Below are 14,748 nucleotides of genomic sequence, written 5' to 3' on the forward strand. Positions count from 1 at the left end.
TTTACATAAGGTGCTGATATGATTTATTTCAGCATTTTTACTCTCACATGTGTATCCAACATACATGCCCAGATACTTGTACTTCTGAACACGGCTCAGTTCCACACCATTTAGAGTAAGTGTTATATTTCTTCGTTTCCTATACTCATATTTGGTTTTATCTGCATTTATAACTAAGCCTAACTTGTGACAGGTTGTACCAAGTATGTTAAGAGCAGTTTGAATTTTGTTCCCGGAAGTGCCTTGTATAAGAATGTCATCAGCATATATGATCGTCGTGACCCCTGGAGGATACATTTCTGATGCTAATCTGTTCATTAATACATTGAATAAGGTGGGACTTAATACTCCCCCTTGTGGGGTACCTAACTGAAACCTCCGTTCCTCAGACATGCATCCCTGATAATACACCTGACCTTTTCTGCCTTGTAGATAATCCCTTATCCAGTGTAACAATCTCCCTGTTATTCCCAGATTGGCTAATTCGTATAAGATTACTTCCCCATTGGCTTTATCAAATGCTCCTTGTAGATCAACAAAAACTCTACAATTGTCATCCATATTAGACAAACACTTTAAGAGACAATCCGCAGTACTTTTGCCTTTGATAAAACCAAAGAGATTACTGGACATGTTATCACCTACAAGGTAGAGTAGCCTATTTAACAAAATCCTTTCCATCATTTTACAAAAGCAGGATATTAAGGAGACAGGTCTGTAGCCACCGTTTGACTTAGGGATAGGAATGATGACTGCCTCTTTCCATTTTCTTGGTAACTTTCCCTCTCTATAGCTCATATTAAACAAATCAAGTAAGGGACTAGGTTTCATACCGGCTAAATAATTAAGAATGTCATACGTTACTCCATCTTTCCCAGGAGCAGTAGAGCTGCCACTTTTTATAGCATCCAGTAGCTCATCGTGAGTTATCTCAGTGCACGCTATAGATCTTGTATTTAAGGCACATAAAGTTACTCCATTTCTAATATTTTCCCATGACTCAATGGTGATTCTCGTGTCTGCAGGTAAGGACTCCATACCAGCAGCACTAGCCCATTTATCTACTAACTCATTAGCAACCTTCCCTGGATCTGAGTGAGCAATGAATTTGGTCTTACAACCCCTGACTTTATTTACTGCTCTCCGTATGTCTTTAAGGTTCTTAGTATTACCAATGGACTGAGCAAAGTCTTGCCAGTATCTGTCCCGCGCCTCCTTCCTCACCTGACTGCATTCCCTAGCCACTTCCAACATTGTATTTTTCTCTTCATCCCTCATTCTATTTTTTATCCATTCTTTATGTGCACTCCGTAGCATTCTCTCCCACCCCTTGACTTGCTGATCATTGGAATATTTAAATTTCTTAGGTCCATGCGTATTGCTTCCCCTGCCCCCGTTATTTTCCCTCTGTACTAATTTCTCTATGTTCTCGACCATATCCTCGTAAAAACTATCAACGCAGAGCGGCGTGTATTGTTGATACCAATCTCCCATATTTTGAATAAAATAATTTTTCATATCTTTATTAATATTTAGCCTTTTCCTTTGAAAGTGGACTTGTTTTTTCCCCAGTGGTAATTCAACGTTCAAGGCAAAGTGGTCACTAAGTAGTTCCCGAACAACCCGAGCCTCCCCCATAATCCCCTGAGAGTTTAAAATGCAGGCATAGTCAAGCCGTCCTCCCCTGATGTGAGTTGGTTCATTGTTTCCCAATAGACAGGTATCTGGATGATCTTGTAGAAACTGTAACCACTTGACCCCATTAGTACTAATGCTACCCACTGTCCCAAGGCTTGTGTGCCGAGCATTAAGGTCCCCAATGACCAGTGAAGGATCAGTATAAATGCAGTCAGGTAGATAGTTGGCGTCGAAGCAGTTCCTGGATACATACAAATTAACTACAATAAATTCCCCTTCCCTTAATGATAATTTAACACAGACACACACTATACCTTGCGTTTTTGATGGCGGTTCTACTAACTCTGCTGGTATGGAGTTCTTAACATAAATTGACGTGCCTCTGATGTTATTTGCGGCGAAGAGGTGAAACCCTTTATAACCATTTAATTTCAATAAGCCTTCATTCCTATCCCCTGTCTCCTGGAGAGCTACAACATCAATATCATTTCCCATCACATAACAATGAACATCTGTAACCCTGTTTCTTAAACCATTAACATTCCATGACAAAACTTTCAGTCTAGGGTGATCCATTATTAATCAATTCCCTGCCTAAGTCATCCCCTATAAATTCACTAAATGATAGCCATACCTGGCATAACATCTCCCACCTCCTCCCAAGTTCACCAGTAAAAGCGACATTGCGATTCTCAAGAGATTTTTTCAGCCCAGAGACGTCCATTATTGGCCCAAATGATTCCTTCATTTTATGTGTAATTATAGGGTTCTTCCTTTCACTACGACTATCATCATTCACACACACTTCACTTTCTTTCATTTCAGCACTCAATATTTCATTATTGCCCTCAACCATTATATCCTGATTTTCTTTCACAGTTTTGTGAATTTCCTTGACCTCCTGAACGTTTAATTTCGCCTCGATGGACTCGATTCTCTGCCCAAGATTTTGGAGTAACTCACCAACTTTTCTTAGTTCAGCCCACACCTCCTTGGCCATATTATTATGACCCTCTTTCTGAGCCACAGTAGCCACTTCACTCACCGTTACATTGTCACTGCCGGAGTCCTGAGTGGTGGCGTGGCTGCTTGTTGCTTGAGCCTGACGAAGTAAAGGAGACTCCTTTACCCACGCATTCGTCCGGTTCACTGGTGCTGTTTGGAGCAGACTGTTTTGCTGTGCTCCCGGTGTCTGGGTAAGAGCTCTTGCTTGCTCTGTAACATTCACCAGGCGGATAACACCCATACTCGGCCTCTTGCTACACACAGCCGAGCTGGCATTGTGAACGCCTCCACAGTTGCAGCATCTGGGAACTATTTTCTCACCCAGATTAAGTCTGTTTCTACACACATTAGAGAGGTGAGACTTTCCGCAGAAACGACATCGTGGATCATTTTGACAGCTCCAGGATTTATGCCCCCATCTGCAGCATTTCAGGCATATTATGGGCTCTTCTACATACTTTGCTACATGCCTGTAGCCAGCCCCGGTGATGAACACTTTCTCGGGAACTTCACCTCTCACTAAAGCCACCACCTGACTCCTAGCTTCACCTTTAATAAGGTGACGCTTGGCCCACACAAATCGTTGGTCGTCGAGGATGAATTCGGGGTCCAGAATCTGAGGGTATTTATAGATAATTACCTTCGTCAGCTTCTCGTTCCCCTCCGGTATTTCCATAACAATTCCATCGTATCCTTGCTGGGTAAGATACTCCACTGCCTCCATAGAACCTACCGTTAAGTAAGGTCTGTTTACACCTTCCTTCAGCAGGGGCTCGAACTTGCGGTGTTCTCTTCCAAGTTTGACTGTCCACAGCAGCTTCTGATGATAGGCCAGCGTGCATGAGGCAGGGAAGAGAAGCCTCCTCCGCTGACCCTCACCTTCCTCACATCGTTCCGTCCGTTTGTCGACATCAGTCTCGGCGTCGTTCTTCATTCTCTTGTCGTTTCCGTTAAGTGTACCATTACTGTCAACACTACGCCTTGCATCCTGTCTTCTCCGTTTCTTCTGTTGCCTTGTTAGAACGTCTTGATACTCACCCTCCTCGACTGACTGGCTGCTTTCTGAGTCCATGTTAATATTGCCGTGGGAAGTAGCCAGTTCTTCTGGTGACTGAGTCTCCATCGGTGGTGGGGAGGCCTGTGGTTGTGCTGGCCTCCACCCCTCACACACACACACACTAAATATATGAATCAGCAAAATTATAAATTAAATATGCAATCTGGTATGCACCTGACTTGAAACTGGAGTTATGTAAATTAATTGGATCAGGTAAAGAATAGTAAATTTTATCATAAAACTGAGAAATATCACACACACACAAAATATAAAATATATAAATCAGCAAAATTGTAAATTAAAATCTGGTATGCACATGACTTGAAACTGGAGTTATGTAAATTAATTGGATCAGGTAAAGCATAGTAAATTTTTTTCCTGAAACTGAGAGATGTAAATTTCATGAAAATAATTACACAAGTATACAACACTCAACATGTAGTACAATATGATACTTAATAATGGATAAAATGTAGAAAATTTACACAAAAGAATTAACATGTAATGCAGAACATGTAGCAATAAGGCATCAAGAATTTAAAACAAATTAACTTTCTGTAAATGTGTAAATAATAATAATAATAATAATAATAATCACTGTGGAAAGAATACAAGAATATTCTGCAATGTTATAGCAACTGCTGTAATTAGCTTATAATAAAGTTATAGAGTACAGTACTATAAACACATACTGTAACATTTAATATAAAATGCTAAAGGAAACTTCAGATTAAGGTCTGGGGAAAACATAAAATTTGTCTATAATGCACTTCAACTGCTGAAAAAAAAACAATATTATTTATACTTAATACACTGCACCAGAATGTACTTGGAATCACTTAACATAACATTACTAATGAACAATGGAACTTGTAGCTCCAAACACCACAAAAAGGAATTGAGTGAGGAATGGGCAGCTAATTCCTCTTATCAAGTCACTGGAGGAAAGAATATTTGATATACAGGGTTATTTCCTTATTAAATCGCAATTATTGTATAGCACAGTGTGTACCAGCTATAGTTTACTTAGCTTCGGGCTGTGGTATCTTCAGAACAACTTTGGCTATCGTGGAAAACAATACACGAGGAGTCGTGTGGGGAGAGGTGAGTGGCGGCGTTGTTTACATCCGGAGGCGATCCTGGCGTCGGTTTCCTGAACCTGGGCTGACGTCATGGACTGGCGTGACGTCATGGGCTGCCGTGACGTCATGGGAAGACGAGGGCGAGATTACAGAAACGAAGAGTACAGATGAATGTTGCATTGTAGAAAATACTCCATCCAGTGAGCAGTACACTTCACTTCAAAAGGCGCTGGAGTTGACACTCGGCGGTGTTAACAGTAGCTAGGGAGCACCAACTAAAATCTGGGCGGGTAGATATCTCTGAAGTTACACAGTTTATGTAATTGACAAATTTCAACATTCTCTGTGATTCTTGTATGACAGAAAACGAGATACATTTATGGGGTGACTCTGCTGGTTAGTGACCTTGACACCTGTTGTACGAGGAGCACTCAATGACTTGCTATGGATCATATTAAACTAACAATTAACAATACCCAAATTGAAAGCAGAATAGTTGGAAAATTATTTTTAGTGTTCACATTGACAAGGAACTGAATTTCACTTGTCATATACGAAATATAGCAAAAATAAATGTCTCAAACAGTAAGCATCGTAAATTTATAATAATAATAATAATAATAATAATAATTTTTATTTAGGTAAGGTACATACATAAAGAGATTTTACAAAGTTTGTTGGCTTTATAGATAGAGCTAGTACATACAATGCCTAAAGCCACTATTACGCAAAGCGTTTCGGGCAGTATTTATGTATTTATTTATTTTATATATACAAGAAGGTACATTGGGTCAACGACTCAAAAGTCCCAGGTGTAAACGAAATTAAACCCAAAGTTATAAAAGAACTGGCAGATGAACTGTGTCTTCCACTGAAATTAATGTAAAGAATTACTTGTTATTGCTATCTAAGATAATTAGACGAGCCAAAACTAAATACAACGAAGATAAATTTACACAAATAAAGAGCAACATTAAAAAAACTTTGGAGCACAATTTCACAAATATTGGGATCAAAGAAGATTTTAAATAACAAACCAACACTCCTGTCCAATAACGATGGTCAGCTTTCAGCCTCTGATTCTGCTATTGAGTTCAATAGGTTCTTCTCTTCCATTGGTTCATCCCTTGCTAATGATATTCCATCTTCCAGTACTGACGTTAAGGACTATCTTACAGGTAACTATCCACAGTCTCTGTACCTAACGCCTATTAATTCCACTGACGTCAATGAGATAATCCTTTCCCTTAAAACCAAGTCTAGTGCCCTTGAGGAGATACCAACTTTAATTTACAAAAAAGCCTCCAGATCTTTAGCCCCTGCTATTGCATTGCTCTTCAACAAGTCACTTGAACTCCAAACCTTTCCAGATATTCTGAAAAAAGCGAGAGTGACGCCTGTCGACAAATGTGGTGATCTCACAGATGTTAACAACTACAGACCTATATCAATCCTGCCAAACTTGTCAAAAATTTTTGAAAAACTAATCTATAAGCAGCTTTACTCGTATCTAGCCAAACACAATATACTTAGCCCTTGCCAATATGGCTTCAGACCCAAAAAAAGCACTAACGATGCACTTATTAGTATGCTTAACTCGATTCATACAGCTCTTGATAAAAATGAGTTCCCTGTTGGGTTATTTGTGGACCTGCGTAAAGCTTTTGACACTGTCAACCACCAAAACCTTCTTCTTAAATTACATCATTATGGAGTCAGAGGACACTCCCTGCAATACCTCAAATCCTACCTTACTGACAGGCTCCAGTATGTTTTTGTGAATAATTCAATTTCTCCCACCCTACCCATCAACATTGGTGTTCCTCAGGGCAGCATACTTGGCCCTCTCCTCTTTCTCATCTACATTAATGACCTTCCAAATGCCTCCCAACACCTCAAACCAATTCTATTTACTGACGACACAACCTTCATTTACTCCAGTCCTGACCCCCTTGCTCTAAATGCCACAGTAAATACTGAGCTAAATAAAGTCCAGCTTTGGCTAACTGCCAACAAACTCACCCTTAACATTGACAAAACTTTCTATATTCTGTTTGGCAATAAATCCTCTAATCAAATAAATCTCAAAATAAACAATTAATACCCAAATTTGTAACAAATTAGATGGCAAATTCCTTGGCATTCTCATTGACCACAAGCTGAATTTCCAGGGACACATTCTAAATATATCAAAAAAAGTTTCAAAAACTGTTGGCATTCTTTCTAAGATCAGATATTATGTACCCCGCCCTGCCCTGGTGACTCTCTATTACTCCCTTATCTATCCATATCTCAACTATGGTATTTGTGCTTGGGGCTCTACTACCAAAAATCATTTACGTCCTCTAATTACTCAACACAAAGCTGCTATTAGGACAATATCCAACTCTGGCCCCAGACATCACTCGGTACCCCTACTCAAATCTCTGAATATGTTAGACATTAAGTCACTGCACATTCTCTCATGTGTATTATACATATATAAAACGCTGAACTGTAATGCCAATCCTGACCTCAAAAGCTTCATAGAATGTTGTAACAGAACCCATGAGCACCACACCAGAAATAAATACAGTTTTGATATTCCTTGAGTACGACTTAATCAAACTAGAAATGCTCTACAAATCAAAGGGCCCAGATTGTGGAATGACCTTCCCAACCATGTTAAAGACTGTACCTCTCTCAACCAGTTTAAGATAAAGACGAAGCTATACCTAATAAATTCCCTAGCTGTAACCTACCTTACCCCTCTATTGTCAACCAATGTCTGTTTTTTTTTTTTTAAAGAGCGCTGTTTGTCGACAGAATTGTATTTGTGCTGCTTTTTCAGCTATGTTTTCATTTCATGTTTTCATTTTACTCTTTATGCTCAATTAGTATTAAGCTTTAGTCATTTAATTTTTTTATGCCCGAAACGCTTTGCGTAATAGTGGCTTTAGGCATTGTATGTACTAGCTCTATCTATAAATCCATCAACTTTGTATCTTACCTTGTATGTATGTACCTTACCTGAATAAAAATTTATTTATTTATTTATTTATTTATTTATTTATTTATATATATACAAGAAGGTACATTGGGTTTGTGAGAATACATTGGATAGTACAGTATTTACATTCTTGTAAAGCCACTAGTACGCACAGCGTTTCGGGCAGGTCCTTAATCTAGCAGATAATTATAAGTAGGTAATTTCAATCAGAATTGATAAATGATAAAGATACATTACAAGAGAAAAATAAGATGAGAGAGATAAGTAGGTATATTAAAGCACATTGTTATATTAAAGCTCTGATTGATTACATTGACAGCTTGATTAGTAATTTAAACAAGGTTAATAGACACCATACAGCAGATTGACAGCACATATAAGACAGCAATGATCACAATGGTAAAATGTTCAGATTGGGTACATAAAGATTGGGAAACTGGGTAGCAAAAGATACAGATAAACAAGATTTATAAACACCATACAACAGATTGGCAGCACATATAAGAAAACAGCAATGATCACAATGGTAAAGATGTATAAATTGGGAACATAAAGATTGGGAGATTGGGTAGCAATTGATACAGTGCAATTTTAAGGCAAAAAGTGAAAAACTATGAAGATGAAATTAGGTACTTTTTAGTATTGATTTTGAATGATGTAAAAGTTGGACAGCTTTTCAATTCAGTAGGGAGTGAGTTCCATAAACTGGGTCTCTTTATTTGCATAGAGTGTTTACACAGATTAAGTTTAACTCTGGGGATATCAAAGAGATATTTATTTCTGGTGTGGTGATAATGGGTCCTATTACATCTGTCCAAGAAGAGTTTCAGACAAGGATTTGCATTTAAGAACAGGGTTTTGTAAATGTAGTTGACACAAGAGAATTTGTGGAGTGAGATTATGTTTAGCATGTTTAGGGAGTTAAACAAGGGGGCTGTGTGTTGTCTGAAAGCAGAATTTGATATTATTCTGATAGCAGATTTTTGCTGGGTGATGATGGACTTGAGGTGGTTTGCAGTGGTTGAACCCCATGCACAGATACCATAGTTGAGATAGGGATAGATTAGTGCATAATATAGAGAGATGAGAGCAGAGTTAGGAACATAATATCTGATTTTGGAGAGTATACCAACTGTTTTAGAGACTTTCTTAGTTATGTACAATACAATACAATACAATACAATACAATACAATACAATTTTATTTAGGTAAGGTACATACATACAATAAATTTTTACAAGGATTGGTTGACTTATAGGTAGAGCTAGTACATACAATGCCTAAAGCCACTATTACGCAAAGCGTTTCGGGCATGATAAACTTAAATGACAAGCTTAATACTAATTGAGCATAATGAGTAGAATGAAAACAAGAAATGAAAACATAGATGAAAAAGCAGCACAAATACAATTATGTCGACAAACAGCGCTCTTTTAAGAAAAACAGACATTGGTTGACAATAGAAAGGTAAGGTAGGTTACAGGGAATTTATTAGGTATAGCTTCGTTTTTAACTTAAACTGGTTGAGAGAGGTACAGTCTTTAACATGGTTGGGAAGGTCATTCCACATTCTGGGCCCCTTGATTTGTAGAGCATTTCTAGTTTGATTAAGTCGTACTCTATGAATATCACAACTGTATTTATTTCTGGTGCGGTGCTCATGGGTTCTGTTACAACCTTCTATGAAGCTTTTGAGATCAGTATTGGCATTATAGTTTAGCGTTTTATATATGTATAATACACATGAGAGAATGTGCAGTGACTTAATATGTCTAACATATTCAGAGATTTGAGTAGGGGTACCGAGTGATGTCTGGGGCCAGAATTGGATATTGTCCTAATAGCAGCTTTGTGTTGAGTAATTAGAGGACGTAAGTGATTTTGGGTAGTAGAGCCCCAAGCACAAATACCATAGTTGAGATATGGATAGATAAGGGAGTAATAGAGAGTCACTAGGGCAGGGCGTGGTACATAATATCTGATCTTAGAAAGAATGCCCACAGTTTTTGAAACTTTTTTTGATATGTTTAGAATGTGTCCCTGGAAATTCAGCTTGTGGTCAATGAGAATGCCAAGGAATTTGCCATCTAATTTGTTACAAATTTGGGTATTGTTTATTTTGAGATTTATTTGATTAGAGGATTTATTGCCAAACAGAATATAGAAAGTTTTGTCAATGTTAAGGGTGAGTTTGTTGGCAGTTAGCCACAGATGGACTTTATTTAGCTCAGTATTTACTGTGGCATTTAGAGCAAGGGGATCAGGACTGGAGTAAATGAAGGTTGTGTCGTCAGCAAATAGAATTGGTTTGAGGTGTTGGGAGGCATTTGGAAGGTCATTAATGTAGATGAGAAAGAGGAGAGGGCCAAGTATGCTGCCCTGGGGAACACCAATGTTGATGGGTAGGGTAGGATGTGTTGTATGTGGGTACTGAAGTTGAGTCTCTTGTCTAGGAATATGCCAAGAAACTTTCCATCATTTTTGTTGCTAATGTTTACATTGTCAATCTGAAGCTGAATTGCATTTGTAGATTTGCTTCCGAATAGGATGTAGTAGGTCTTTTCTATGTTAAGTGTTAGTTTGTTGGTTGAAATCCATAAGTGGACTTTTTTTAGTTCATTATTAACAACACCATTTAGTGTATGTGGGTTGGGGTTGGAGTAGATGAGGGTAGTATCATCAGCAAACAAAATAGGTTTCAGAATGTTAGAGACATTAGGCAGATCATTAATGTATATAAGAAAAAGAAGAGGTCCCAAGATGCTGCCCTGTGGCACTCCAACAGTTATTGGTAGAATGGGAGAGATTATATTATTGATGGCTACACATTGGTGTCTATCACTAAGATAGGATTGGATATAGTCCAGTGCATGGCCTCGGATTCCATAATGATGGAGTTTACTTAAGAGGTAATCGTGATTAACAGTATCAAAGGCCTTTCTCAGGTCAATGAAGAGTCCAATTGGAAACTCATTTTTGTCAAGAGCTGAGTAAATTATATCAAGGAGACTAATAATTGCATCGTTGGTACTCTTTTGAGAGCGGAATCCAAACTGACAGGGGCTAAGAATGTCGAATTTTACGAGATAGGAGTAGAGCTGTTTGTAGATAATTTTTTCAAATATTTTTGATAGTATGGGTAGGTTCGATATTGGTCTATAGTTGTTAATGTCTGACGGATTACCTCCTTTATGAACTGGCGTTACTCTTGCTTTTTTAAGGATATCAGGGAAGGTATGACACTCAAGGGATTTGTTGAACAGCAGAGCTATAGGTGGTGCAAGGGCATGGGAGGCGCTCTTGTATACAATGGATGGGATTTCACTGATGTTCCCAGCTTTGGTTTTTAGTGAGTGTATGATGGACACAACATCTGACGGGCTGACTGGTGAGAGGAGAAGAGAGTTTGGATAGCTGCCTGAGAGATATGTGTTGATATGTGTCTGAGTCTGTGGAATTTTACTTGCAAGGTTAGCACCAATCGATGAAAAGAAGCTATTAAATTCATTCGCCATTTCTAAGTCAGATGACAGTGTAAGGCCATCCTTAGAGAGTGTTATCTGATTGTGGGAGTGTTGTTTAGTTCCCAGGATGTTAGAGATGGTATTCCATGTGCTTTTCATGTTGCCTTTTGCTTCTTTGAATCTAGTCTCATAATATGAAAGTTTTGCTTTTCTTATGATACTGGTAAGCACTGACGAGTACCTTTTAACTACTTCCATTGAAACTAGGCCGCTCCTAAATTTCTTTTCGTATTCATGTATTTTGTTGATTGATTTAATTATGCCACTTGTGAGCCATGGGTTATTTTTTCTTTTATCAGTTACTTGTTTGGTAAGGAGGGGTAAAGGAGGAGGGGTTTGGTAATTTATTTATTTATTTATTTATTTATTTATTTATTTATTGATTAAGGACCTGCCCAAAACGCTTTGCTTCTAGTGGCTTCACAAGAATGTAAACAGTTTCCGTGGTGTAGTGGTAAGACACTCGCCTGGCGTTCCGCGAGCGCTATGTCATGGGTTCGTATCCTGGCCGGGAGGATTTACTGGGCGCAATTCCTTAACTGTAGCCTCTGTTTAACGCAACAGTAAAATGTGTACTTGGATGAAAAAACGATTCTTCGCGGCAGGGGATCGTATTCCAGGGACCTGCCCGAAACGCTGCGCGTACTAGTGGCTGTACAAGAATGTAACAACTCTTGTATATATCTCAAAAAAAAAAAAAAAATAAAAAAAATAAACACAATGCTATGTACTCCCAAAAACCCAATGTACCTTCTTGAATATAAATAAATAAATAAATAAATAAATAAATAAATAAATAAATAAATAAATAATAAATAAATAAATAAATAAATAAATAAATAAATAAATAAATAAATAAATAAATAAAGAAATAAATAAGTAAAAGTGAATATGAAACTCTTGCGGGTCAACTCTGCGCATGTAGTGCATCCACTAAGGGAGAGATGTTTCCTTGAAAAAGTATAATCGTGTGGCTTTATGTTTAAAGAAATACTTCCAAGCACATTCTTTGATTCAAAAACATGAATATAAATACAAGTGTTAATTGTAAATGAACAGTTATAGAGAAAATAAGAAGTGGGATAAATGATATGTGGAACCAGACCAAAACATTGGAACGCTTAGGTGATGAGAGGGTAAACAACCGCCGCCATTTTAGCAGCACCCGCCGGTGATGTCCAGCACGAGCATTAAGGGAAAACCTTGACACAAACTGCACCTATCATAAAGAAGAAGCACCACCATTGAGCGCCAAGTGCTCACATCAAGTCTAACTCTAAGAAACAACGCTCAAGCCTTGACGCTTCTCCCAACATCCGGAGGAGAAAACCTTCACACAAACTGCACCTGTCATAAAAAGATGAAGACTCACCAGTGTCCACAGTGTCCGAAGGTATTCACCAGTCATGGAAATATGAAGCGTCACATGCTAGTGCATTCAGGTGACAAACCTCATGAGTGTCCAGAATGTGGAAAGAGATTCAGTCAGCGTGGAAGTATGAAGACTCACATGTTAGTGCATTCAGGAGACAAAGCTCATGAGTGTCCAGAGTGTGGGAAGAGATTCAGTCAGCGTAGATATATGAAGAGGCACAGGATGGTGCATGCGGATGAGAGACCTTTTCAATGTGCCGAGTGTGGCAAAAAATTTAGAGAACGTACAAATATAATAAGGCATATGTTATTGCATTCAGGAGACAAACCTCATGAATGTCCAGAGTGTGGGAAGAGATTCAGTCAGCGTAGATATATGAAGACTCACAGGATGGTGCATGCGGATGAGAGACCTTTTCAATGTGCCGAGTGTGGCAAAAAATTTAGAGAACGTGGAAATATAATAAGGCACATGTTAGTACATTCAGGAGACAAACCTCATGAATGTCCAGTGTGTGGAAAGAGGTTTAGTCAGAGTGGAAGTATGAAGCGTCACATGTTAGTGTTTGAGAAATGCACTTCACCATGAAAGGTAAATATCTGAAGATATTTTATTATGTGTTTTTTTTATGAAAATTAGATGACCAACCAAGAACTAGAGAAGCTGTCACTGCAGGAAAACTTAAAATTGCTTATAAGTATAGAAATATCTCTTTAGTTTAGCAAAGATAAAACAAAGCTTTAAATGTTTTTCTTCATATTTATGTAAATAATGATGTGGCTTTTGTTCTCTGTGGAAATTTATTTAAAATGTAATATACTCTGTAGCAAAGTTATGGACATTTTTGTTGTAATATTATTTACCATTAAAGATGGTGAAGACAGTCTGAGACATAGTTAAGATGAGACTATTTGATTGGTTGGGAAATAAATTAATCATGTAATTTTCTCATCAGATTCATATGCAAACTGATGTGCATTTTTTATTTTTTGTTGAGGACCATTTATGAGTTCTACTCTTGATTATAAATATTTCACCACAGTTTATAGAAGGCTGACTGGTATTTATAACCGTCAGTCAAGTGAATATGTAATTTAAATTTATATTACTCTTGAAATATATAACACTCTAAATTTACCAGAAATTTATATTACTGTTGCCTAACTTTATCAGTTATGCTGTAATTGTCTGGAAATAATATTTTACCCGACTTACCAGAGGGCCATTAACTTTAGTGGCCTCGATGAGAACAGGAAGCTGGCGGCTTGTTGAAGGTTCCCTGCATCCCTCATTTGCTTTGATGATCTTCTCAGGTATATTTTCAAATTCAGCACAGTTTTGGCTGGTATGGCTTCGGCGGGTTGGCAGTTCAATCGATCAATAACCCTGATAACCCTATGGGTGAAAAAGCTTGATTCAAAGTTATATAAGCCTGATTGGCAATTATATTAGCCTAACTGGCATAATCCTCTGTATCTATTATATATAATAATAATTTATAATAATAATAATAATAATAATAATTTTATTTAGGTAAGGTACATACATACAATAAATTTTTACAAAGATTGGTTGACTTATAGGTAGAGCTAGTACATACAATGCCTAAAGCCACTATTACGCAAAGCATTTCGGGCATGATAAACTTAAATGACGAGCTTAATACTAATTGAGCATAATGAGTAGAATGAAAACAAGAAATGAAAGCATAGATGAAAAAGCAGCACAAATACAATTATGTCAACAAACAGCGCTCTTAAAAAAAACAGACATTGGTTGACAATAGAAGGGTAAGGTAGGTTACAGGGAATTTATTAGGTATAGCTTCGTTTTTGACTTAAACTGGTTGAGAGGTACAGTCTTTAACATGGTTGGGAAGGTCATTCCACATTCTGGGCCCCTTGATTTGTAGAGCATTTCTAGTTTGATTAAGTCGCACTCTAGGAATATCAAAACTGTATTTATTTCTGGTGTGGTGCTCATGGGTTCTGTTACATCCTTCTATGAAGCTTTTGAGATCAGGATTGGCATTTTTCTGATAACGGAGGAATGAGACAACGACAGCATTGGGAACTATT

The sequence above is a fragment of the Procambarus clarkii genome, chromosome 37 (genome assembly GCF_040958095.1).
Source record: "Procambarus clarkii isolate CNS0578487 chromosome 37, FALCON_Pclarkii_2.0, whole genome shotgun sequence".
In the NCBI taxonomy this organism is placed as follows: Eukaryota; Metazoa; Arthropoda; class Malacostraca; order Decapoda; family Cambaridae; genus Procambarus; species Procambarus clarkii.